The sequence below is a fragment of the Tamandua tetradactyla genome, chromosome 15 (genome assembly GCF_023851605.1).
Source record: "Tamandua tetradactyla isolate mTamTet1 chromosome 15, mTamTet1.pri, whole genome shotgun sequence".
Taxonomy (NCBI): Eukaryota; Metazoa; Chordata; class Mammalia; order Pilosa; family Myrmecophagidae; genus Tamandua; species Tamandua tetradactyla.
In genome coordinates, this window is record NC_135341.1 from 25,683,399 (window position 1) to 25,710,159 (window position 26,761).

At 36.0% G+C, this 26,761-nt stretch overlaps 1 protein-coding gene across 30 annotated transcripts in view; it reads right to left on the reverse strand.

Moving 5' to 3' along the window:
* The window catches only part of LOC143656990 (uncharacterized), a 402,509-nt gene that overhangs the window by 243,763 nt on the left and 131,985 nt on the right, over positions 1 to 26,761 (reverse strand). The window lies entirely within an intron of this gene.

Below are 26,761 nucleotides of genomic sequence, written 5' to 3' on the forward strand. Positions count from 1 at the left end.
TTCTTAGTCTCAGTTTTTATTTTTATCAAAATTATACTTGAAACATAGTTTAAAGCATCCAGTAATATTTAACAAATAAGTATGAGTACTGATTCAGTATATTGATATTTCTTTTAGTCTCCAGTACCTTAGAGTAGCTAGAAATAAAAACCTAAAATTGTGGAAGTGTTACCCATACCAAGCTCTGAAATCCGTTCTACAACCAATTGTTGCAATGTACTTTGAAACATATTGCTTTTTTGTATATATGTTATTTTTCACAAAAAAAGAAGGAAGAGTATAATAGAGAAGATAGGATTTAACAAATGAATATGACTGTTGAATCAATATGTTGATATTTCTTGGAGCAGCTAGAACAATGAAAAATCATGGAACTGTAAACCATACCAAACTTTAAAATCTGTTGTATAATTACTTGTTAAAATATTCTTGGAAATTTGTTGCTTTTTTTAAATTTATGATATTTTTCACAATAAAAAATGTTTTAAAAAAAAAAAAAAGAGTTCGGGACTTCCTGGAAAATGGCGGCTTAGTAAGACGCGCGGATCTTAGTTTCTTCTCCAGGACACCTACTAGGGGAGTAGAAACGATACAGAAAGCGCCCAAAGCCACAACAGAGATAAAAAAGACAGCGTACCCCATCCTGGAACGGCTGGCTGGCTGAGAGAAGCAGCTCGGGTGAGATCGCCGAGGCGCGCGGGCCTTACCGGGCGGGGTGGCAAGCGGCCGGAGTTACTCCCTTCCCCCTTCCCGGGGCGGCTGGGAGAATTGGAGAGGTGGTCCCCTGAAACCAAGGCGACTGGCGCCCACACCACGCGCAGCCCCCAGACCAACTGAGAGAATTGGATTGGAAACCCCCAGGCCGCGGAGAACGGTGACCCCGTGACTCTCGGGGAACGTGCACTCTCTCGGGCGGGCCGCTGCCGCTGGCGCCCTCCCGCCACGCGTGTTGCCCAGGGCCGACTAGGAAATTCGGACGGGCTCTTTCCCTGGCTGCGGCGACCAGCAACCCTCCCTGCGTTCGGACCCCGGGCCGGCTCAAGCCGCTTCGGCTAGCGAACCCCCAGGACGGCGAGAGTTTTCCAAAGTTTAAGGTCCCACAGCACCTTTTACTGGTGGGACCCGCAGACAAACGTGTGCCACGAGCGCCACCTACTGGGCAGGATAAGAAAAACAGAACCCAGAGATTTCACAGAAAAATATTACAACCTTCCTGGGTCCAACACCAAGAGAAATCTGAATAAATGCCCAGACGCCAGCAGCAGAAGATAACTGTTCACGCTCAAAAGATTGAGAATATGGCTCAGTCAAAGGAACAAACCAATAGCTCAAATGAGACACAAGAGCTGAGACAACTAATGCTGAATATACGAACAGAAATGGAAAACCTCTTCAAAAATGAAATCGATAAATTGAGGGAGGACATGAAGAGGACATGGGCTGAACATAAAGAAGAAATAGAAAAACTGAAAAAACAAATCGTAGAACTTATGGAAGTGAAGGATAAAGTAGCAAACATAGAAAAAATAATGGATAGCTACAATGATAGATTTAAAGAGACAGAAGATAGAATTAGTGATTTGGAGGATGGAACATCTGAATTCCAAAAAGAAATAGAAACTATAGGGAAAAGAATGGAAAAATTTGAACAGGGTATCAGGGAACTCAAGGACAATATGAACCGCACAAATATACGTGTTGTGGGTGTCCCAGAAGGAGAAGAGAAGGGAAAAGGAGGAGAAAAACTAATGGAAGAAATTATCACTGAAAATTTCCCAACTCTTATGAAAGACCTAAAATTACAGATCCAAGAAGTGCAGCGCACCCCAAAGAGATTAGACCCAAATAGGCGTTTTCCAAGACACTTACTAGTTAGAATGTCAGAGGTCAAAGAGAAAGAGAAGATCTTGAAAGCAGCAAGAGAAAAACAATCCATTACATACAAGGGAAACCCAATAAGACTTTGTGTAGATTTCTCAGCAGAAACCATGGAAGCTAGAAGACAGTGGGATGATATATTTAAAATACTAAAAGAGAAAAACTGCCAACCAAGACTCCTATATCCAGCAAAATTATCCTTCAAAAATGAGGGAGAAATTAAAACATTCTCAGACAAAAAGTCACTGAAAGAATTTGTGACCAAGAGACCAGCTCTGCAAGAAATACTAGAGGGAGCACTAGAGTCAGAACCGAAAAGACAGAAGAGAGAGGTATGGAGAAGAGTGTAGAAAGAAGGAAAATCAGATATGATATATATAATACAAAAGGCAAAATGTTAGAGGAAAATATTATCCAAACAGTAATAACACTAAATGTCAATGGACTGAATTCCCCAATCAAAAGACATAGATTGGCAGAATGGATTAAAAAACAGGATCCTTCTATATGCTGTCTACAGGAAACACATCTTAGACCCAAAGATAAACATAGGTTGAAAGTGAAAGGTTGGGAAAAGATATTTCATGCAAATAACAACCAGAAAAGAGCAGGAGTGGCTATACTAATATCCAACAAATTAGACTTCAAATGTAAAACAGTTAAAAGAGACAAAGAAGGACACTATATACTAATAAAAGGAACAATTAAACAAGAAGACATAACAATCATAAATATTTACGCACCGAATCAGAATGCCCGAAAATACGTGAGGAATATACTGCAAACACTGAAAAGGGAAATAGACTCATATACCATAATAGTTGGAGACTTCAACTCACCACTCTCATCAAGGGACAGAACATCTAGACAGAGGATCAACAAAGAAATAGAGAATCTGAATATTACTATAAATGAACTAGACTTAATAGACATTTATAGGACATTACATCCCACAACAGCAGGATACACCTTTTTCTCAAGTGCTCATGGATCATTCTCAAAGATAGACCATATGCTGGCTCACAAAGCAAGTCTCAACAAATTTAAAAAGATTGAAATCTTACACAACACTTTCTCGGACCATAAAGGAATGATGTTGGAAATCAATAATAGGCAGAGTGCCAGAAAATTCACAAATACGTGGAGGCTCAACAACACACTCCTAAACAATGACTGGGTCAAAGAAGAAATTGCAAGAGAAATTAGCAAATACCTCGAGGCGAATGAAAATGAAAACACAACATATCAAAACTTATGGGACGCAGCAAAGGCAGTGCTAAGAGGGAAATTTATTGCTCTAAATGCCTATATCAGAAAAGAAGAAAAGGCAAAAATTCAGGAATTAACTATCGATTTGGAAGAACTGGAGAAAGAACAGCAAGCTAACCCCAAAGCAAGCAAAAGGAAAGAAATAACAAAGATTAGAGCACAAATAAATGAAATTGAAAACATGAAAACAATAGAGAAAATCAATAAGGCCAGAAGTTGGTTCTATGAGAAAATCAATAAGATTGATGGGCCCTTAGCAAGATTGACAAAAAGAAGAAGAGAGAGGATGCAAATAATTAAGATCAGAAATGGAAGAGGAGACATAACTACTGACCTCACAGAAATAAAGGAGGTAATAACAGGATACTATGAACAACTTTACGCTAATGAATAAAACAATTTAGAGGAAATGGACGGGTTCCTGGAAAGACATGAACAACCAACTTTGACTCAAGAAGACATAGATGACCTCAACAAACCAATCACAAGTAAAGAAATTGAATTAGTCATTCAAAAGCTCCCTAAAAAGAAAAGTCCAGGACCAGATGGCTTCACATGTGAATTCTACCAAACGTTCCAGAAAGAATTAGTACCAATTCTCTTCAAACTCTTCAAAAAAATCGAAGTGGAGGGAAAACTACCTAATTCATTCTATGAAGCCAACATCACCCTCATACCAAAACCAGGCAAAGATATTACAAAAAAAGAAAACTACAGACCAATCTCTCTAATGAATACAGATGCAAAAATCCTCAATAAAATTCTAGCAAATCGTATCCAACAACACATTAAAAGAATTATACATCATGACCAAGTAGGATTCATCCCAGGTATGCAAGGATGGTTCAACATAAGAAAATCAATTAATGTAATACACCATATCAACAAATCAAAGCAGAAAAATCACATGATCATCTCAATTGATGCAGAGAAGGCATTTGACAAGATTCAACATCCTTTCCTGCTGAAAACACTTCAAAAGATAGGAATACAAGGGAACTTCCTTAAAATGATAGAGGGAATATATGAAAAACCCACAGCTAATATCATCCTCAATGGGGAAAAATTGAAAACTTTCCCCCTAAGATCAGGAACAAGACAAGGATGTCCACTATCACCACTATTATTCAACATTGTGTTGGAGGTTCTAGCCAGAGCAATTAGACAAGAAAAAGAAATACAAGGCATCAAAATTGGAAAGGAAGAAGTAAAACTATCACTGTTTGCAGACGATATGATACTATACGTCGAAAACCCGGAAAAATCCTCAACAAAATTACTAGAGCTAATAAATGAGTACAGCAAAGTAGCAGGTTACAAGATCAACATTCAAAAATCTGTAGCATTTCTATACACTAGGAATGAACAAGCTGAGGGGGAAATCAAGAAACGAATCCCATTTACAATTGCAACTAAAAGAATAAAATACCTAGGAATAAATTTAACTAAAGAGACAAAAAACCTATATAAAGAAAACTACAAAAAACTGCTAAAAGAAATCACAGAAGACCTAAATAGATGGAAGGGCATACCGTGTTCATGGATTGGAAGACTAAATATAGTTAAGATGTCAATCCTACCTAAATTGATTTACAGATTCAATGCAATACCAATCAAAATCCCAACAACTTATTTTTCAGAAATAGAAAAACCAATAAGCAAATTTATCTGGAAGGGCAGGGTGCCCCGAATTGCTAAAAACATCTTGAGGAAAAAAAACGAAGCTGGAGGTCGCGCGCTGCCTGACTTTAAGGCATATTATGAAGCCACAGTGGTCAAAACAGCATGGTATTGGCATAAAGATAGATATATCGACCAATGGAATCGAATAGAGTGCTCAGATATAGACCCTCTCATCTATGGACATTTGATCTTTGATAAGGCAGTCAAGCCAACTCACCTGGGACAGAGCAGTCTCTTCAATAAATGGTGCCTAGAGAACTGGATATCCATATGCAAAAGAATGAAAGAAGACCCATCTCTCACACCCTATACAAAAGTTAACTCAATAGAGAACCTGAATATTACTATAAATGAACTTGACATAACAGACATTTATAGGACATTACATCCCACAACAGCAGGATACACCTTTTTTTCAAGTGCTCATGATCATTCTCAAAGATAGACCATATGCTGGGTCACAAAGCAAGTCTTAACAAATTTAAAAATATTGAAATCATACACAACACTTTCTCGGATCATAAAGGAATGAAGTTGGAAATCAATAATAGGCGGAGGGCCAGAAAATTCATAAATACATGGAGGCTCAACAACACACTCTTAAACAACAAGTGGGTCAAAGAAGAAATTGCAAGAGAAATTAGTAAATACCTAGAGGCAAATGAAAATGAAGATACAACATATCAAAACTTATGGGACGCAGCAAAGGCAGTGCTAAGAGGGAAATTTATTGCCCTAAATGCCTTTATCAGAAAAGAAGAAAAGGCAAAAATGCAGGAATTAACTGTCCACTTGGAAGAACTTGAGAAAGAACAGCAAACTAATCCCAAAGCAAGCAAAAGGAAAGAAATAACAAAGATTAGAGCAGAAATAAATGAAATTGAAAACATGAAAACAATAGAGAAAATCAATAAGACCAGAAGTTGGTTCTATGAGAAAATCAACAAGATTGATGAGCCCTTAGCAAGATTGACAAAAAGAAGAGAGAGGATGCAAATAAATAAGATTAGAAATGAAAGAGGAGACATAACTACTGACCTCACAGAAATAAAGGAGGTAATAACAGGATACTATGAACAACTTTACGCTAATAAATACAACAATTTAGAAGAAATGGACAGGTTCCTGGAAAGACATGAACAACCAACTTTGACTCAAGAAGAAATAGACGACCTCAACAAACCAATCACAAGTAAAGAGATTGAATTAGTTATTCAAAAGCTCCCTAAAAAGAAAAGTCCAGGACCAGACGGCTTCACATGTGAATTCTATCAAACATTCCAGAAAGAATTAGTACCTACTCTCCTCAAACTCTTCAACATAATCGAAGCGGAGGGAAAACTACCTAATTCATTCTATGAAGCCAACATCACCCTCATACCAAAACCAGGCAAAGATATTACAAAAAAAGAAAACTACAGACCAATCTCTCTAATGAATACAGATGCAAAAATCCTCAATAAAATTCTAGCAAATCGTATCCAACAACACATTAAAAGAATTATACATCATGACCAAGTAGGATTCATCCCAGGTATGCAAGGATGGTTCAACATAAGAAAATCAATTAATGTAATACACCATATCAACAAATCAAAGCAGAAAAATCACATGATCATCTCAATTGATGCAGAGAAGGCATTTGACAAGATTCAACATCCTTTCCTGCTGAAAACACTTCAAAAGATAGGAATACAAGGGAACTTCCTTAAAATGATAGAGGGAATATATGAAAAACCCACAGCTAATATCATCCTCAATGGGGAAAAATTGAAAACTTTCCCCCTAAGATCAGGAACAAGACAAGGATGTCCACTATCACCACTATTATTCAACATTGTGTTGGAAGTTCTAGCCAGAGCAATTAGGCAAGAAAAAGAAATACAAGGCATCAAAATTGGAAAGGAAGAAGTAAAACTATCACTGTTTGCAGACGATATGATACTATATGTAGAAAACCCAGAAAAATCCTCAACAAAATTACTAGAGCTAATAAATGAGTACAGCAAAGTAGCAGGCTACAAGATCAACATTCAAAAATCTGTAGCATTTCTATACACTAGTAATGAACAAGCTGAGGCGGAAATCAAGAAACGAATCCCATTTACAATCGCAACTAAAAGAATAAAATACCTAGGAATAAATTTAACCAAAGAGACAAAAAACCTATATAAAGAAAACTACAAAAAACTGCTAAAAGAAATCACAGAAGACCTAAATAGATGGAAGGGCATACCGTGTTCATGGATTGGAAGACTAAATATAGTTAAGATGTCAATCCTACCTAAATTGATTTACAGATTCAATGCAATACCAATCAAAATCCCAACAACTTATTTTTCAGAAATAGAAAAACCAATAAGCAAATTTATCTGGAAGGGCAGGGTGCCCCGAATTGCTAAAAACATCTTGAGGAAAAAAAACGAAGCTGGAGGTCTCGCGCTACCTGACTTTAAGGCATATTATGAAGCCACAGTGGTCAAAACAGCATGGTATTGGCATAAAGATAGATATATCGACCAATGGAATCGAATAGAGTGCTCAGATATAGACCCTCTCATCTATAGACATTTGATCTTTGATAAGGCAGTCAAGCCAACTCACCTGGGACAGAGCAGTCTCTTCAATAAATGGTGCCTAGAGAACTGGATATCCATATGCAAAAGAATGAAAAAAGACCCATCTCTCACACCCTATACAAAAGTTAACTCAAAATGGATCAAAGATCTAAACATTAGGTCTAAGACCATAAAACAGTTAGAGGAAAATGTTGGGAGATATCTTATGGATCTTACAACTGGAGGCGGTCTTATGGACCTTAAACCTAAAGCAAGAGCACTGAAGAAGGAAATAAATAAATGGGAGCTCCTCAAAATTAAACACTTTTGTGCATCAGAGAACTTCATCAAGAAAGTAGAAAGACAGCCTACACAATGGGAGACAATATTTGGAAACGACATATCAGATAAAGGTCTAGTATCCAGAATTTATAAAGAGATTATTCAACTCAACAACAAAAAGACAGCCAACCCAATTACAAAATGGGAAAAAGACTTAAACAGACACCTCTCAGAAGAGGAAATACGGATGGCCAAGAGGCACATGAAGAGATGCTCAATGTCCCTGGCCATTAGAGAAATGCAAATCAAAACCACAATGAGATATCATCTCACACCCACCAGAATGGCCATTATCAACAAAACAGAAAATGACAAGTGCTGGAGAGGATGCGGAGAAAGAGGCACACTTATCCACTGTTGGTGGGAATGTCAAAGGGTGCAACCACTGTGGAAGGCAGTTTGGCGGTTCCTCAAAAAGCTGAATATAGAATTGCCATACGACCCAGCAATACCATTGCTAGGTATCTACTCAAAGGACTTAAGGGCAAAGACACAAATGGACATTTGCACACCAATGTTTATAGCAGCGTTATTTACAATTGCAAAGAGATGGAAACAGCCAAAATCTCCATCAACAGAAGAGTGGCTAAACAAACTGTGGTATATACATACGATGGAATATTATGCAGCTTTAAGACAAGATAAACTTATGAACCATGTAATAACATGGATGGACCTAGAGAATATTATGCTGAGTGAATCCAGCCAAAAACTAAAGGACAAATACTGTATGGTCTCACTGATGTGAACGGACATTCGAGAATAAACTTGAAATATGTCATTGGTAACAGAGTTCAGCAGGAGTTAGAAACAGGGTAAGACAATGGGTAATTGAAGCTGAAGCGATACAGACTGTGCAACAGGACTAGATACAAAAACTCAAAAATGGACAGCACAATAATACCTAATTGTAAAGTAATCATGTTAAAATACTGAATGAAGCTGCATCTGAGCTATAGGGTTTTTTTTGTTTTTGTTTGCTTGTTGGTTTGTTTGTTGTTGTTGTTTTTTACTATTACTACTACTTTTATGTCTTTTCTTTATATTAACATTTTATATCTTTTTCTGTTGTGTTGCTAGTTCCTCTAAACCGATGCAAATGTACTAAGAAACAATGATCATGCATCTATGTGATGATGTTAAGAATTACTGAGTGCATATGTAGAATGGTATGATTTCTAAATGTTGTGTTAATTTCTTTTTTTTTTCTTTCCGTTAATAATAAAAAAAAAAAAAAAAAGTTAACTCAAAATGGATCAAAGATCTAAACATTAGGTCTAAGACCATAAAACAGTTAGAGGAAAATGTTGGGAGATATCTTATGGATCTTACAACTGGAGGCGGTTTTATGGACCTTAAACCTAAAGCAAGAGCACTGAAGAAGGAAATAAATAAATGGGAGCTCCTCAAAATTAAACACTTTTGTGCATCAAAGAACTTCATCAAGAAAGTAGAAAGACAGCCTTCACAATGGGAGACAATATTTGGAAATGATATATCAGATAAAGGTCTAGTATCCAGAATTTATAAAGAGATTGTTCATCTCAACAACAAAAAGACAGCCAACCCAATTACAAAATGGGAAAAAGACTTAAACAGACACCTCTCAGAAGAGGAAATACGGATGGCCAAGAGGCACATGAAGAGATGCTCAATGTCCCTGGCCATTAGAGAAATGCAAATCAAAACCACAATGAGATATCATCTCACACCCACCAGAATGGCCATTATCAACAAAACAGAAAATGACAAGTGCTGGAGAGGATGCGGAGAAAGAGGCACACTTATCCACTGTTGGTGGGAATGTCAAAGGGTGCAACCACTGTGGAAGGCAGTTTGGCGGTTCCTCAAAAAGCTGAATATAGAATTGCCATACGACCCAGCAATACCATTGCTAGGTATCTACTCAAAGGACTTAAGGGCAAAGACACAAACGGACATTTGCACACCAATGTTTATAGCAGCATTATTTACAATTGCAAAGAGATGGAAACAGCCAAAATCTCCATCAACAGAAGAGTGGCTAAACAAACTGTGGTATATACATACGATGGAATATTATGCAGCTTTAAGACAAGATAAACTTATGAACCATGTAATAACATGGATGGACCTAGAGAATATTATGCTGAGTGAATCCAGCCAAAAACTAAAGGACAAATACTGTATGGTCCCACTGATGTGAATGGTCATTCGAGAATAAACTTGAAATATGTCATTGGTAACAGAGTTCAGCAGGAGTTAGAAACAGGGTAAGACAATGGGTAATTGAAGCTGAAGGGATACAGACTGTGCAACAGGACTAGATACAAAAACTCAAAAATGGACAGTACAATAATACCTAATTGTAAAGTAATCATGTTAAAACACTGAATGAAGCTGCATCTGAGCTATAGGTTTTTGTTTTGTTTTGTTTTGTTTTGTTTTGATTTTACTATTATTACTTTTATTTTTTTCTCTATATTAACATTCTATATCTTTTTCGGTTATGTTGCTAGTTCTTCTAAACCAATGCAAATGTACTAAGAAATGATGATCATGCATCTATGTGATGATGTTAAGAATTAATGATTGCATGTGTAGAATGGTATGAGCTCTAAATGTTGGGTTAATTTCTTTTTTTCCGTTAATTAAAAAAAAAAAAAAAAAGAGAAGGGATAATTGGAGATGAAGGGATACAGACTGTACAACGGGACTGGATATAAAAACTCAGAAATGGACAGCACAATACTACCCAATTGTAATGCAATTATGTTAAAACACTGAATGAAGCTGCATGTGAGGTATAGGTTTTTTGTTTTTGTTTTTTTTGTTTTTTTTTCTTTTTCTATTATTGTTTTAATTCTTATTCTGTTGTCTTTTTATTTCTTTTTCTAAATTGATGCAAATGTACTAAGAAACGATGAATATGCAACTATGTGATGTTATTAAGAATTACTGATTGTACATGTAGATTGGAATGATTTCTAATTGTTTTGTTAATTCTTTTTTTAATTAATTAAAAAAAAAAAAGTTCAATAATAATTGGGATTTTTGCTCATGAAAAATAAGCTCCCTGTCTCCCTCTTCCCTGATTTTCCCCTTCCAAAGGTAAACCACCCTCATCTCTTTTAGATAATTATTTTAGAATTTTCCTCCATGTCTCTAATAATACTTTGATCATTAATTTTGTTTAATTTCCTACCCTGCAGATGAAGATTTAGCATGTTTTCTTCCTTCTGCCTTTACCATACATTCACACACTTGTCCATTTCCTCACCCATAATATATTTCTATAGAAATTTGGGATAGATCAATAATCATAGTTGTCAATATTATGGCTCTATAAATACCATTCAGACATGAGCTATTGTGTGAACTATATTCATTTTTCCTTTTCTGCATATCTTTTTGTTTTCTTAGGAGCTATAACTGGGCTGCTTTTTATTTAATTGCTTCGGGTCTATACATTTATCATTAATTCAGCCCTGCTCCCTGCCAGTATTCTAAATCTACATTCATGATAATCAGACACATCAGGTTTCTTTCAGTCTCCTGAAGAAGTCTCTCTTAGAACCTTTTGATTTGCTCCAGTACAGACTGGCTTACATCTCTGCTTGATGCACTGCAGTCTTCCTGGGTTCCCCTTTTGGCATAATCTTGGGGCCTCATTTAGCCTTCCTCCTCTAGTGTATCTTTCACTGCTTGTATTTCTCATCTTCCTTTTTCTTGGTTTGCTCCCTCATCTTTTTCAGAGTACAGTCACTTCCTAAGAAAGGGTGCATGAAAGGTAAACATTTTGGAATCTTTTCTGTTTAGAAACACCATTGTTCTACCCTCGTATTTGATTGATAGTTTCTTACTATAAAATTTCTAGGTTGGAAACATGTTCCTACATGTTTTCAAAGGCATCACCCCAAAGCCTTCTCTCTTCCAGGGTTAGCAATTCTGAAATTATTCTGATTTAGGATCCTTTTTATTGGACTTACTTTTCTGGACACCTATAGGATCTTGCCTATGCATAGGGGATCCTGAAATTTCTGACATGCGTTGGTGTGGGTATCTTATATCCACTGTGTTATACACATGGTGAGCCCTTTCAATCTGGAAACTCACAAATTTATTTAGGAGGAATTTTTTTAATCCTTTTTTATTTCCTTCTAACTGATTTTCCTCTTTTCTCTTCATATGTAAATTGGGGGAAATACAACTTATCTAATGGTTGTGAGCACTAAAGATACTGATGGCATGTCATTTATATGTGTGTCATAAGCATATATAATTGTACCATTCAGAAAGGTATTAAGAAAAGAGAGTAGTAAGAAAGGGGAAATATGAATATGTAGTTGTATTTGCTTCAGGATAAATACAATATGTAGGAATCAAATATAGTCTTTTGTCCTAGGAAGAGGAGGGAAATCAGGATGGATGGGAGAAGGTAAGAGTAAGACTTTCTATTATATCACTTAAAATTAAAATAGGCTTTACAAAACCTGTGGATCGGTGCTAAATGTTTTATATGATACTCAGGCATTTCTCATGTTTCTGATGATATCCCTCTTATAGATGCAGTTCCATAACCATGCCCTTCATTTTCTGTGACATTCTATAATATTTCAGTTATCACCACAAAGCAAAATGTTGTTCTGCCTATTTGCATCAGACCTTCCAAATTTCTAGGAAAAGACTGCTTTGTGTTCTTGTGTCACACCACAGTGATATTCAAATCATGGATATATCGATTTTAGGTATCCGCATGGCTTATTACTAGTTCACATTCTTCCTGCGTTTTCTTATTAATTCTAAGGAAAATACATTTGAGGAACTGGATTTCTTTGGGAATACCTAATGACCTAGTCTAGAAACCTTCAACCAAAACAAACAATCTTCAAATGCATCATCTAATATTAATTCTAATCTCTACCAATTCCAATTATTCTACTATCTTGCTGAGAAATTCTAATGCTGAGAATAAAAAATACAGACTAGAATATGAGATGACAATGCTTTGATGCATTACAGTAGGAAGGCTATTAATTGTCTTACAGTTTATTTGTTTCTCCTGGGTGGATAGTGGATGGAAATAGGTAAGGATGTTTTTAGTTTGTATTCAGTCTTGGTGTTAAACTTTTCTCTCTGCTCAAGGAATCGAAAGAGATGATTACTATCTGAGATAAGATCTTTATATTCAAAATATGAAATATTGTATGGTCTGCTAACGATAGCTTTCATGTGGACCCAAAAATCTTTTGCTTTCTTTTCTCTCTTGGGGAGAAAGTTTCTTTAAAAAGATTTGCAAATCTGCATAACTCTGCTTATTTTTTTCAGCTCAGATAATCAGGAAATGAAAACGTAAGCTATTCGTGCCTAAATGAAGATTACTATAAATGGAAATCCTGGGAAAGAATTAACCTAGTTAAAACACATGTCTTTTATTAGGGCGGGAGCAAGAATGAAAAAGAAAATAATTTAAAGTTATGCTTTCAATAATTTTGATTTCATTTCCAGAAATACTCCAAAAATTTGGTGAGCCTGTAGTGTGCCAATTTAGAGAAGAAACACAGAGGGATTCAATACTTTTGGGGTTTTTTTTCTACTAGACTTTTAATTCCAGGCATACAGCTTCTTGCCTAACAGCAGGGCAAAATGCAGCTTGACTGAAATGAAATGACAAACCTAAGCTCTAAAGAGCCAATCCTGAAATTCAGGCCTTTCATTTCCAGTTGAAATTAATTAAAGTGAAAGACAGGACACAGAAACTGTTTTCACAGTCATAAGCTTATCAGCCTTCCCCTTCAGGAAAGGGCAATTTCTTTATTCCAGTGCACTTGTAAAATCTCCCTTAGGATAGAAAAATCAGATCCCAATTGACGTTTCAATGGGAATGTTGAAAAGAATTCATTGACTTTGAGTATGTGGTGCCTTAAAGGGGACACTAGTTCCTCACTTTTCACCTGTATGCAATAACTTCCAAATGCACAGCTCTCGTTCATATCTTAGCATTTGGTTAAAATCATTTGTACACTCATCTTATTCTTATGTCTACTATATTATTCCCACTTAAAAGCATTGTGCATTCTTTTCCTTCTATCTGGGACACTCTCCCCAGATGAGCACATGTTGGCTTCTGTATGATTCAGGTTTCAATTCAAAGACAGGTTGTCCCTTCATGTGCTTTAATGTATCTTATCTGCGTACAGTAGATAATGTCTGATGTTATTATTTATGTATTTATTTACTTGTTATTATTTATGTATTTATTTACTTGTTGATTTCTATTTCTTTCCAACTAGAATCTTAGCTCTTTAAGGGCAGGTAATTTGTTCTGTTTACTTCTATTGCCTAGGTTTAACACCTGGCACATCATAGACAAATAAGTGATTATAACTCTTGGCAACACGATTATACTCCTCTCTCCCCTGAAATGCTCTATATTTAGTAGGTAATCAAGTTATTCATTCTCAAAGGATTGTTCACTCCCACTCCCCAAATGTGAATTAAAAAACCCTAATTGCTCAAATACAGATTAAAACCTAAATATTTAGAAACATTAGGTCCACAGGCCCAGATTCAAATAATTGAGTAAGTGAAAGACTCGAGGAAAAAAAAAAAAAAAAAAACCCTTTTGAAAACACGTGGTCTTATTTTGCTGACTGAATGCCATGAACTCTGAGTTCAAGTCCATGATAAACTGTGCAGTTGAACCATAAGTCATATTCTCAAATTTGAATCCATAATGAACAAAGCCATGGGGTAGGGTTGGGTTATTTTAACTTTTTTGGAGTACTATGATGATATAGTTTATTTTTATTTAATTTATTTATTTTTTTTGGGGGGGTATATGGTCCAGGAACCAAACCCGGGTCTCCTGCATGGAAGGTGAGCATTCTACCACTGAACCACCCATGCACCCTGATAGTTTAATAAGGTGACTATTAGCATACAACTAATTTAATAGAAAAAAATGTGTTTTTAAGAAGACTCTTGAATCAAACTGTGTCTTCAAAATAGGGAGAAAAAGGGCTTTTTGTATAGTCAGGAAAAGTTACAAAGAAGAAAATAATAAAAATACTTAAATAAAAACTTGACTAAAAAGATCAAATTTAATTTTAGCGATGTAGTTAGATATAATTATAATTAGCTATAATATAGGTATATTAGGTATGAAATAACTATTTTGTAGGTAAAAGCAGTTTAAGATTGTTCTAGTTTGCTAGCTGCTGGAATGCAATATACCAGAAATAGAATGGCTTTGAAATAGGGAAATTTAATAAGTTGCTAGTTTATAGTTCTAAGGCCAAGAAAATGTCCCAGTTAAAACAAGTCTATAGAAATGTCCAATCTAAGGCATCCAGAGACAGATACCTTGGTTCAAGAAGGCTGAATTTAATAAGTTGCTAGTTTATAGTTCTAAGGCCAAGAAAATGTCCCAATTAAAACAAGTGCATAGAAATGTCCAATCTAAGATATCTAGGGACAGATACCTTGGTACAAGAAGGCCTATGAAGTTCATGGTTTCTCTCTCAAGTGGAAGGGCACATGGTGAACACAGTCAGAGTTTCTCTCTCAGCTGGAAGGGCACATGGCAAACACAGTTTCATCTGCTAGCTTTCTCTCCTGGCTTCGGGTTTCATGAAGCTCCCCGGGAGGCGTTTTTTTTCTTCATCTCCAAAAGTCACTGGCTCATGGACTCTCTGCTTCGTGGTGCTGCTCTCTCTGAATCTCCCATTCTCCAAAATGTTTCCTCTTTTATAGGACTCCAATAAACCAATCAAGACCCACCCAAATGAGTGGAGACATGTCGTCACCTAATCCAGTTTAACAATCACTTTTGACTAAATCACATCATCTAGGGAGATGATCTGATTACAGTTTCAAACATACAGTATTGAATAGGGATTATTCTACCTTTATGAAATGGGATTTTGATTAAAACATGGATTTTCTAGGGGGCATACTTCCTTTCAAACCAGCACAAAGATGAATAATTTCAAGTGGCTAAACTTACCGAGCATCTCTTAAATACCAGTCACTATAATGGCAATTGGCTCATTATATCATTTAATCCTCTAAAAAAATCTATGAATATTATCCCTATTTTACAATTGAGGAAACAGAGGCTTAAGGAAATTAAGCAATCTGCCCAACGTCAAAGAATTAGCAGTGCTTGACCATGGATTCAAACCTGAATCTTTCAATCTCCAAAGCCCATTCTGTTTCCACTACAGTACCCTACACTCCATAAGCATGTGCTTTTCATTCGTTACCAAATTCTCTGCCTCAGAACTTCTACTTCCATTGCTGGCTGGATCACTATGGTGGAATGATTAAAACAGCATTATGATTAATCTCTTTTGAATTATTATTTACAACTAAAATAGAAAAAAAAGGAAATGCTTCTTAAGATATAGCAGGACTGTAGCCAAATAATTTCTCAGACTAATATTTATTTCCCTATGAGGCCAACAGAAAGCTTTGTTTTCATCTTGAAAAGTTTATTTTTCTGCTATTAATTTGGTGGATTCATGGAAAGCAAGTTCACAAGCTAAATTAAATTAGGAAAAGCAAAATACAATGAGAAATAATGTACTTGGATTCAGATGAATCATTTAGACTTTGGGACTAATGGACAGCAAATTGAGCTCAGTCCAGAGAAAACTCAGATAAAATGAGTTTAGGGGCAAATAATAGAATGCAGAAATACATTTTAAATGGAACAATGCCTCAGTTTAATAATTAAGAAACAGTTTTAAGAATTAGAGAAATGCTCATAGAATTTACTAGTCTATATAACATTCCTAGCAAAACAAAGAGTTATGGTAAATAAGGTGATGGCTATGTTGCTAGAGATTTGTTGGTCTAGTTTATACGCCAATTTTTTTTGTAGGGCAAAGGAGTTTCCAAGAGTCATCCAGTAGGGATTTATCTACCTTCCTATGAGCATTTTCATACATCATCATCAGTTTAAGTGCTCTCTAAGGAACAAATGGAATATGAAAGCTCCCACTCTGAATCTATTGGCTTTGTGATTTTGGAAAGAAAACACTCAATTTCTCTGAGCTCCTGATCAAGTAAAATAGAGTTAATAGTAATCACCTCACACACTGTATATGAATAAATAAGATGGTGTATGTGAAAGGAATTTGTCATTAGTAAAGCATTATATAATTGAAAATTAATACTATAATAACAGTAATAATAATAGAAATTTAAAAAGGTAATTCCCCATAAGTATTATGATCTCACATATGTAAAATTAAAATATGTGTATTTATAAATGCATAAAGAAATTAGAAAGATTATGTTATTCTCATATCTACTGACTTTCACGGAAGTCTGACATTAAGTGAGAAAAGCAAATTGCAAAGAGCATATTATTTCAATTAACAAATTAACAACAAACAATGCATTTGTGCATATGCACTTGAATATACTTGTAGGAAGGAGAAAGTTATGGAATGGGTCACTTCAGCTTGGCAGGGGAGTGTAACACATGCAAACACACTGACATAATTGTGTATCATTTGCTTTTTTAGCCATAAGTCCACATAATATTTGTAATTTGAGAAAGAAAACAAACTTTAAAAATAATAGTAGTAAAAACGGTATCAATAAGTCCTTGATATAACATTAATGTTACCAGAAAGTATCACCACGGCATGAAGCAAATCCAAAGCTTTGAGAATCACATATCTTATTAGCAGCATAATTAAACTGGCCTTTGAACTGTCAGTTCAGACCAATAAAGTAAGGCAGTTTCACTGTCTGCCAAAGCCATCCTTACATTGTCAAAATAACAAATCCGACCTGGGCCTGAAACCAGTGTCCAGAGATTCCCAGAGTATTTTAGTTTGCTAGCTGCTAGAATGCAATATACTAGAAATGGAATGGCTTTTTAAAAGGGGAATTTAATAAACTGCAAGTTAACAGGCTTTAGGTTGTAGAAATGTCCCAATTACAACAAGTCTATAGAAAAGTTCAATCTAAGGAATCCAGGGAAAGATACCTTGATTCAAGAAAGCCAATGAAGTTCAGGGTTTCTCTCTCAAGTGGAAAAATTGGATTAGGATTAAGACATGACTTTTCTAGGGTACATAAGTCCTTTCAAACCAGCACAAAATGCATCTAAAACTCTGGTGGAGTGATCAGGTGAGGAAGTGAGGGAAAAGTGTTACAGACTATTTATAAATGTTACAGACCTTGTTATACAACATGAATCCTGAGGCTCTTTAAATTTGTTGGGAATCTAAGCCACCAGGGAATATTGGCCTACCTGAATGGCATAGGAGATCTGCTTATCATATTGATATTCTTAGTTTCAAATCATTTCAGGTTTATTTTCCACCTATGATTAGTAAGGGGGAATTAGAGACCATGTCTTCTCTTTCTTAGAAAATCTCTGTGAAGCAAAGAAACTTTGAAGGATTGTTTACTGTGTATATAAAATAAGCACTGATATTTAAAGTTTCCAAATCAGAAAAAGCCTAATGAAAAATCAAGAAATGAGCTTTAAATGAATATGTTGTATTCTTATTTCTCCTTTCTAATCCTTGTTTTTCATTTACATGAAGTTTTGATTCTCTGGAGAGAAATTATGATGTTTTCCAGAGCAGATGCTTATGTGACAAAAAAAGGAGTTGGGGATATTCAAGAGGGGTAGTGAAAATCTTCATGAGGAATATTTATTGACATAAGTGACTTCTCAAAACTGTAAGGTTTCTATAGGTGTCTGAAGTGTCCACTGGACCTTTACACCTGCTCAGAGAGAGAGAGAGAGAGAGAGAGAGAGAGAGAGAGACCTGCTCACAGAAGTTCTGACTAAAGAGGTTTTACTCAATTTCTGGATTAAGTAAAGAAAGGAATATTGTCACTGAGTTTAAAATATTTTTATTCCCTCCAGTAATACTTCAAATTCAGGGACCTCTTTGTTCTCACCAAGAAGGTTTAAGGTACTTTATTTTCCTGATAATTTGAGAATAAATCCTAGCCCCCTGGTTTCTTCTGCTAACCCTGTCACATCTTCAAAGCAGCATGTGTCATTACAAAAGTGGTACAGCTTTGAAAGAGGCCAAAGGCTTTAAGCCTGATATATTTCTACCTAAATTGAGAGATGCATGCTGCAGGATGGGACTACTCTTCTAATATATTTAGACTAATTACACAGAAGAAAGCAAGTGCTAAACAAATGAGAACTATTCTTTGTGAGGCAGCTGCTCTGGCTGTGCATCAGAGAGGCTCAACATGAAAAGCTCTGGCCCCTACACAGAACGACATGAATCCAGCAATGGTCCTTTGAAAAGGAAACGTCATCCATAGACTACACAGAATATATTGGACTCTGTTCTAGCAATATTTACTGGACCTAGCAGACCTGGGATCCTCAGGATAAAGAAGGCCCAGGTTGAGGACACTTGAACAAACACATAGAAAGCCAGACATTCCTTCACTTTCAAGGTGCAAGAACAGCAGCAGCAAATCACGGGATCACAAGCAGAAAACCTAAAAGTTACATGAAAGAAAAAGTTCAAAGTAGAGAAATTCTCCAAAAGTGGGCAAGGAAGAGAAAAAAAAGATGGTAGAGGAACTGCCATGTCAATAAATTGAGCAGTTCCAAATCTAACTATTTTTCTCAGTAACATCCAGTATTGTAAATACCGTTTCCCCAGCAACTTTGGTTCTTAATTCCTGATAAGGTATTAGGGAGATTAGCATGCCCACACGGACTCAGGGTCAGGAAAAGTTACCATGGAGAAAAAGTTAGAAGCAAACAAAAATTTTAATAAAAATTGGAAATAACTGACATTTTGCTTAAGGTATGGTCATTCATTTATTGATTTGCTTTATAAAAATCTGCTAACAAAATTAGATTTATAGAAGCTTTCTGAATCTCAAAGAAAAGGTTTTTATAGACAATCCAAAGGTGCTTTAGAAAACCTTAAGCTTTGCTCAAAGACAATAGAATGCAACTAGATGAAATTTGAGAGGTAACAGGTTCAAATGTTGAAGCACTAATGAATAACTTCACAGAATGTCAGAAGATGAAAAAGATTATTTGGCACTAGTGAGGAAAAGCTCCAATTTTTCATAGTATATAGCATCTTTTTTTTTTTTCAAAATTTTTTATTGTACAGTATAAACATATATACAAATAAAAAAATTAAAATGCAATAGTTGTCAAAGCACTCTTCAACAAGTGGTTACAGGACAGATCCCACAGTTTGTCATGGGGTACCATTTCCTTCTATCTGCTCCAGAATATAGAAGACTAGAGGGCTTAAATATTTTTTTATCCTCACAATCAACTTTTTTTCCTTCTTTTTTTGTGAAAAATAACATATATACAAAAAAGCTATAAATTGCAAAGCACAGCATCACAATTAGTCATAGAATGTATTTCAGAGTTTGACATGGGTTACAATTTTACAATTTTAGGTTTTTACTTCTAGCTGCTCTAAAGTACTGGAGACTAAAAGAGATATCAATTTAATGATTTAACATTAATATTGATTTGTTAAGTATTCTCTTCTATGTATAATACCATCATCACTTTTGATCTTTCCATACTTCCCTTTAGGGGTTTTTGGGCTATGGCAATTCTACATTTTTGCTGTTGGAAGGGTCTGTCACTAATATGGGGTAGGGAGATGAAACTATCTGATGTTCTGGAGAGGCTGGGCTAGGTTTCAGGACTTATCTGAACCAGGGACACATCAGGAGGTTGTAGGTTTCTGGAAAGTTACTCTAGTGCCTGGAACCCTTATGGAATCGTATATATTGCTCTAGGTGTTCTTTAGGATTGGCTGGAATGGTCCTGGTTGGGGGTTGGCAGGTTATGATAGGCAGCAAGGAATACCTGAAGCTTATGTAAGAGCTAACTCCAGAGAAGCCTCTCAACTCTATTTGAACTATCTCAGCTACTGATACTTATTAATTATACGTCTTTTCTCCCTTTCGGTCAGGATGGAATTGTCATCTAGAGTCATCCCTGGGAGTCATCTCCCAATTTGCCAGGGAGATTTTCACCCCTGGATGTCATGTCCCACATAGGGGGAAGGGCAATGATTTCACTTGCAGAGTTGGACTTAGAGAGACTGAGGCCACATCTCAGCAACAACAGCGGTCCATCAGAAGTAACTCTTAGGCATGCCTACAGGTAGTCTAAGCTTCCCTGCTACCTACATAAGCTTCGCAAGAGTAAGCCTCATGACCCAGGGCATGGCCTATTGATTTGGCTATCCCTAGAGTTTGACACAGTATCAGGGCATTTCCTGATGGTTAAGGTTTAATAGTTCCACAGTTTTTCTCCCCGCCCTCTGGGACTTTGCCAATATTTTTTGATTATCTGCTTAATACACTCTAGAATGTTTCCAGGCATTACAATGATCTATACAAGATTAAAGGAACTCTTTCTTATTCTGTGCTTCCCGTGTTTCAGTTGATCAAATGAGCTATACAGATAGATTGAATTAGATTATGCACTACATAAAATTTCAGTTCCAGATCAAATAACCCTTTCTTCCATTGGTCTCAAAGAGTATGTGTGGTTCTAAAATACAGACACTACCTTCCTTAGCCCTATGTTTTGAATTACTTTAACCCCAATCTGTTCGGTTTCATTCTTATCTCTAAATATCAGGTACATATATAAAATAGCCTCTCAAAATCCAGAAATAATAATCACCACTCTGGACTTAATGAGTCTGCTCTAAAAGCTTACAATCTAGGCCCCTGTTTTCTTATAAGCATTTTCTAAAGGTGACCACACCATTGTCGTTTTTTTGTTTCTGGATTATTTTGTCTCACCAAATGTCCCATATGTTCATTCACATGGTTGCATGCCTCATGACACTATTTCTTTTTGTAGAAGCACAACCTTCATTCTTAAGGTTCTTCATTCACCAATCTATTTCTCTGTCAGTGCATCCTTTAGCCACCTGCATTCATCGGGCATCATGTAGAGGGCCCAAAGTCCACAGTCCATCAACATTCTCGATTTTAGATAATTACATTGCTCCCAAGAGACAGAAAACCAATAAACCCACCTTCGCCAAACAGGAAATCTAAACCTCCTCTTAACTCTTGCCCCTCACCTGATTATTTAAATCTGCTGTTGCTGCAGTAGCACTGATGGTTTACTTTCTTTTCTTTTTTTTCCATGGGCAGGCACCGGGAATCAAACCCAGTCTGCCACCATGGCCTACCCAGATTTTTATTTAATTTTTTTTTTTTTGATGCTTTACTTATGAACACAGCTCACAGCATCCAATAGCAGTTCTCCTCCTGTACCCTGGACTTAAATACTCTGTATACAAGAATCATATCTTTGAAGTAAATCTTACGAGAACTCATTCAATTTCTAGCGTGACTCTGTGAGACATAGAGGTCTATACAACCCCTCTCAATCTTGTTCATCTTTAATATGGCAATATTACTTATAGACCCATTAGAGAATCACCTTTGTTCATATCTATTCCCTTACATTGGAGTTCAACATCATTAGCTAATGGTTCACCCATTTCTACCTTCTATGTATTTCTAAGTCCTCTATATTCTGTATTATAAGCCTCTGATTATAACTTTATGCTGGTCCTATTAGTGGAATCACATAGTATCTACCCTTTCGTGTCTGGATAATTTCACTCAGCATTATGTTTTCAAGGCTCATCATCTTGTCATGTGCTTCAGGACGTCATTTGGTGTTATTGCTGCAAATTATGCCATCATATATGTATATATCACTTTTTGTTAATCCACTCATCTGTTGATGGACACTTAGTTTGTTTACATCTTTTGGTGATTGTGAATAATGCTGCTATGAACATCGGTATGTAAATGTCTTTTTCTGTCATTGCTTTCAGCTCTTCTGGGTATATACCAAGTAGTGGTATTGCTGGGTCATAGGGCAACTTGATATTTAGTTTCCTAAGGAATCACCAAACAGACTTCCATAGTGGCTGCACCATTTTACATTCCCACCAGCAATGCATAAGTGTCCCAGTTTCTTCACATCCTCTCCAATATTTATAGTTTCCTGTTTTTTGATAGCAGTCATGCTTATAGTTGTGAGGTGGTATCTTGTTGTAATCTTGATCTGCAATTCCCATATAGTCAGTGAAAATGAGCATCACTTCACGTGCTTTTGAACCATCTGTATTTGCTCTTCAGAAAAATGCCTATTCATATCTTTAGGCCATATTATAATTGGGTTGTTTGTTCTTTTGTTGTTGAGTTGTATGATTTCTTTATAAATACAGGAAATCAAACCTTTGTCTGATATGTGATTTGCAAATATTTTTCTCCTATTGAGTTGGCTACCTCTTCAAATTTTTGACAAAGTCTTTTGAGGTGCAGAAGCATTTGATTTTGAGGAGTTCCCATTTATCTATTTTTTCTTCTGTGGCTTGTGCTTTGGGTATAAAGTTTAGGAAGCTACCTGCTATATTTCTATGTCTTGAAGATGTTTCCCTATATTTTCATCTAGAAGCTTTATGATACTAGTTCTTATGTTTAGGTGTTTGATCTACTTTGAGTTAATTTTTGTGTAGGATGTAAGATAGGGGTCCTTTTTCATTCTCCTGGCTGTTGATATCCAGATCATCCATGCCCAATTATTGAAAAGACTATTTTGCCCCAGTTCAGAGGATTTGGGGCCTTGTCAAAAATCAGTTGACCATAGATTTGGTGGTCTATTTCTGCACTCTCAATTCAATTCCATTGGTCTATGCTCCTGTCTTTGTGCCAGGACCATGCTGTTTGACCACTATGGTTTTATAATAAGTTTTAAAGTCAGGGAGTGTTAATCCTCCCACTTCATTTTTCTTTTTTAGGATACCTTTAGCTATTTCAGGTCTCTCTCTCTTCCAGATGAATTTGTAGTTAGCTTTTCCAAATTTTCAAGGTAGGTTGCTGGAATTTTGATGGGTACTGTGTTGAATCTGTAGATCAGTTTGGGGAGAATTGACATCTTAACTATATTTAGCTTTCCTATACATGAGCAGGGAATGTCTTTCCACCTATGTAGATCTTCTTTGATTTTTTTAAGCAGTGTTATGTAGTTTTCTGTGTTCAAGTCCGTTATGTCCCTAGCTAAGTTCTTTTCTAAGTATTTGATTCTTTTAATTGCTATTTTGAATGGAATTTTTTCCTTCACTGACTCCTCAACTACTTCATTGCTTACATATAGAAATGTTAATGATTTTTGCACATTAATTTTATATCCCACCACCTTGCTGAATTTGTTTATTAGCACAAGTAACTTTGCTGTAGATTTCTCAGGATCTTCCAAGAATAGGATCATATCATCTTCAAATATGGAGAGTTTTACTTCTTCCTTTCCAATCTGGATGTCTTTTATTTCTTTGTCCTGCTTGATTGTTCTAGCTAGAACTTCTAGCACAATGTTGAATAATAGTGGTGACAGTGGGTACCCTTGTTTCGTACCTGATCTTAGGGGGAAGGCTTTCAGTCTATCTCCATTGAGTACGATGCTGGCTATCAGTTTTTCATATATTCCCTATTGAGGGAGTTACCTTGGTGATTCCTATCCTTTGGAGTGTTTTTATCAGAAAAGGGTGCTGAATTTTGTTGAATGCTTTTTCAGCATCAATCGAGACGATGTGATTTTTTCCCTTTTGATTTGTTAATGTGTTATAGTACATTAATTGATTTTCTTGCATGGAGCCATCCTTGCATTCCTGGTATATACCCCACCTGGTCATGGTGTATAATTCTTTTAATGTGCTGTTGGATTCGATTTGCTAATATTTTATGGAGAATTTTTGCATCTATGTTCATTAGGGAGATTGGCCTGTAGCTTTCCTTTCTTATAGCATCTGTACCCAGTTTTGGTATTAAGATGATATTAGCTTCATAAAAGGAGCTAGGTAGAGTTCCTTTTTCCTCAATTTTCTGGAAAAGGTTCAGCAGGACTGGTGTTAGTTCTTTCTGGAATGTTTGATAAAATTCCCCTGTGAAGCCCTCTGGCCCTGGGCTTTTCTTTGTAGGAAGAGTTTTGATGACTGATTGAATCTCTTTACTTGTGACTGGTTTGTTGAGATCTTCTATTTCTTCCTGAATCAGTGTAGTTTGTTTGTGTGTCTCCAGGAATTTCTCCATTTCACCTAAGTCATCTAGTTTGTTGACATATAGTTGTTCATAGTATCCTCTTAGGATTGCTTTTATTTTTTCGGGGTTTGTGGTAACGCACCCCTTCTCATTTCTGATTTTGTTTATTTGCATCCTCTCTCTTTTTTTCTTTGTCAGTCTTGATAGTGGCCCATCAATTTTATTGATTTTCTCAAAGAATCAATTTTTGGTTTTATTGATTCTTTCTATTGTTCGTTTGTTCTCCCATTCATTTATCTTTGTTTTAATCTTTATTTCTCTTCTTCTATTTGCTTTGGGGTTAGTTTGCTGTTCTTTCTCAAGTTCCTCTAGGTTTGCTCTTAAGTCCTTGATTTTTGCTCTTTCTTGTTTTTTAATATAGGCCTTTAAGGCAATAAATTTCCCTCTCACACAGCCTTTACCATCCCATAAGTTCTGATAAGTTCTATTCTCATTTTCATTTATCTTCAGATAGCTACTGATTTCTCTAGCAATTTCTTCTTAGAACCACTGGTTGTTTAAGTGTATGTTATTTAATCTCCCTATATTTGTGAATGTTCTCATTCCTTGGTAGTCATTGAGATCCAGCTTCATCCCACTGTGATCAGAGAAAGATTTCAATGTTTTTAAATTCAAAAAGATCTGTTTTGTGCCCCAGCATATGATCCATCCTGGAAAATGTTCCATGAGCACTACAGAAAAACATATTACCTTGTGTTTTTGGGGTAGAAAACACAAGACCTATTTATGTCTGTTAGGTCTAATACATTTATCAAGTTATTCACCTTCTTTATTTCCTTGTTGATCTTCTGTCTGGTTGTTCTATCTATAGAGGAGAGAGGTGTATTGAAGCCTTCTACTATTATTGTTGAAATATCTATCACTCCCTTTAGTTTTGCCAGTGTCTGTTTCATATACTTTGGAGCTCCTTGATTGGGAGCATAAACATTTATGATTGTAATATCTTATTGGTGAATTGATCTTTTAATTAGTAATTAGTATATAGTGTCCTTCTTTGTTTTTTTATGATGTCTTTACATTTAAAGTCTATTTTGTTTGATAGTTGTATAGCTACTCCTGCTTTCTTTTGGTTACAACTTGTGTGGAAAATCTGTTTCCATTCTTCACTTTCCATCTATTTATATCCTTGTGTCTAAGATCAGTTCTTGTAAGCAGCATATAGCTGGATTATGTTTCTTTATCCATTCTGCCAATCTGTATCTTTTAATTGGTAAGTTTAGTCCTTTAACGTTCAAAGTTATTACTAAAAAGGTGTTTCTTGATTCCACCACCTTATCTTTTTAATTTTATTTGTCAGAGCTATATATTCTTTTCCCTCTTTCTCTTTGTATTACTTAAATACCCTTTGTGGTACCCCTCAATTCTGTGCCCTCCTCCAGACCTCCCTCTCCTGTCTTTTTATTTTTTCAGCAGGCAGAAGTCCTTTTAGTATTTCTTATAGGGCCAGTTTCTTGTTGACAAATTCTTTGAGGGCTTCTTTGTCTGTGAAAACTTTAATCTCCCCCTCAGTTTTGAAGGACTCTTTGGCTGGGTACAGAATTCTTGGCTGGAAGTCTTTCTCTTTCAGGATCTTGAATATATCATACCACTGCCTTCTCGCCTCCAGTGTGCTAGTTGAGTAGTCTGAACTCAGTCTTACTTGGTTTCCATCGTATGTAGTACATTTTTTTTTCTCTTGCCACTTTCAGGATTTTCTGCTTCTCTTCAACATTTGATAGACTGATTAGTATGTGCCTTGGGGAAGGCCTATTTGGATTTCTCCTGTTTGGAGTTCTTTGGGCTTCTTTGACTTGTATATTTATGTCTTTTATGAGGGTTGGGAAATTTTCCCCCATTATATCCTCAACTACTCTTCCTAGTCCTTTACTCCTCTTTTCTCCTTCTGGGACACAATCATTCATATATTGTTGTGCTTTGTTTTGTCTATC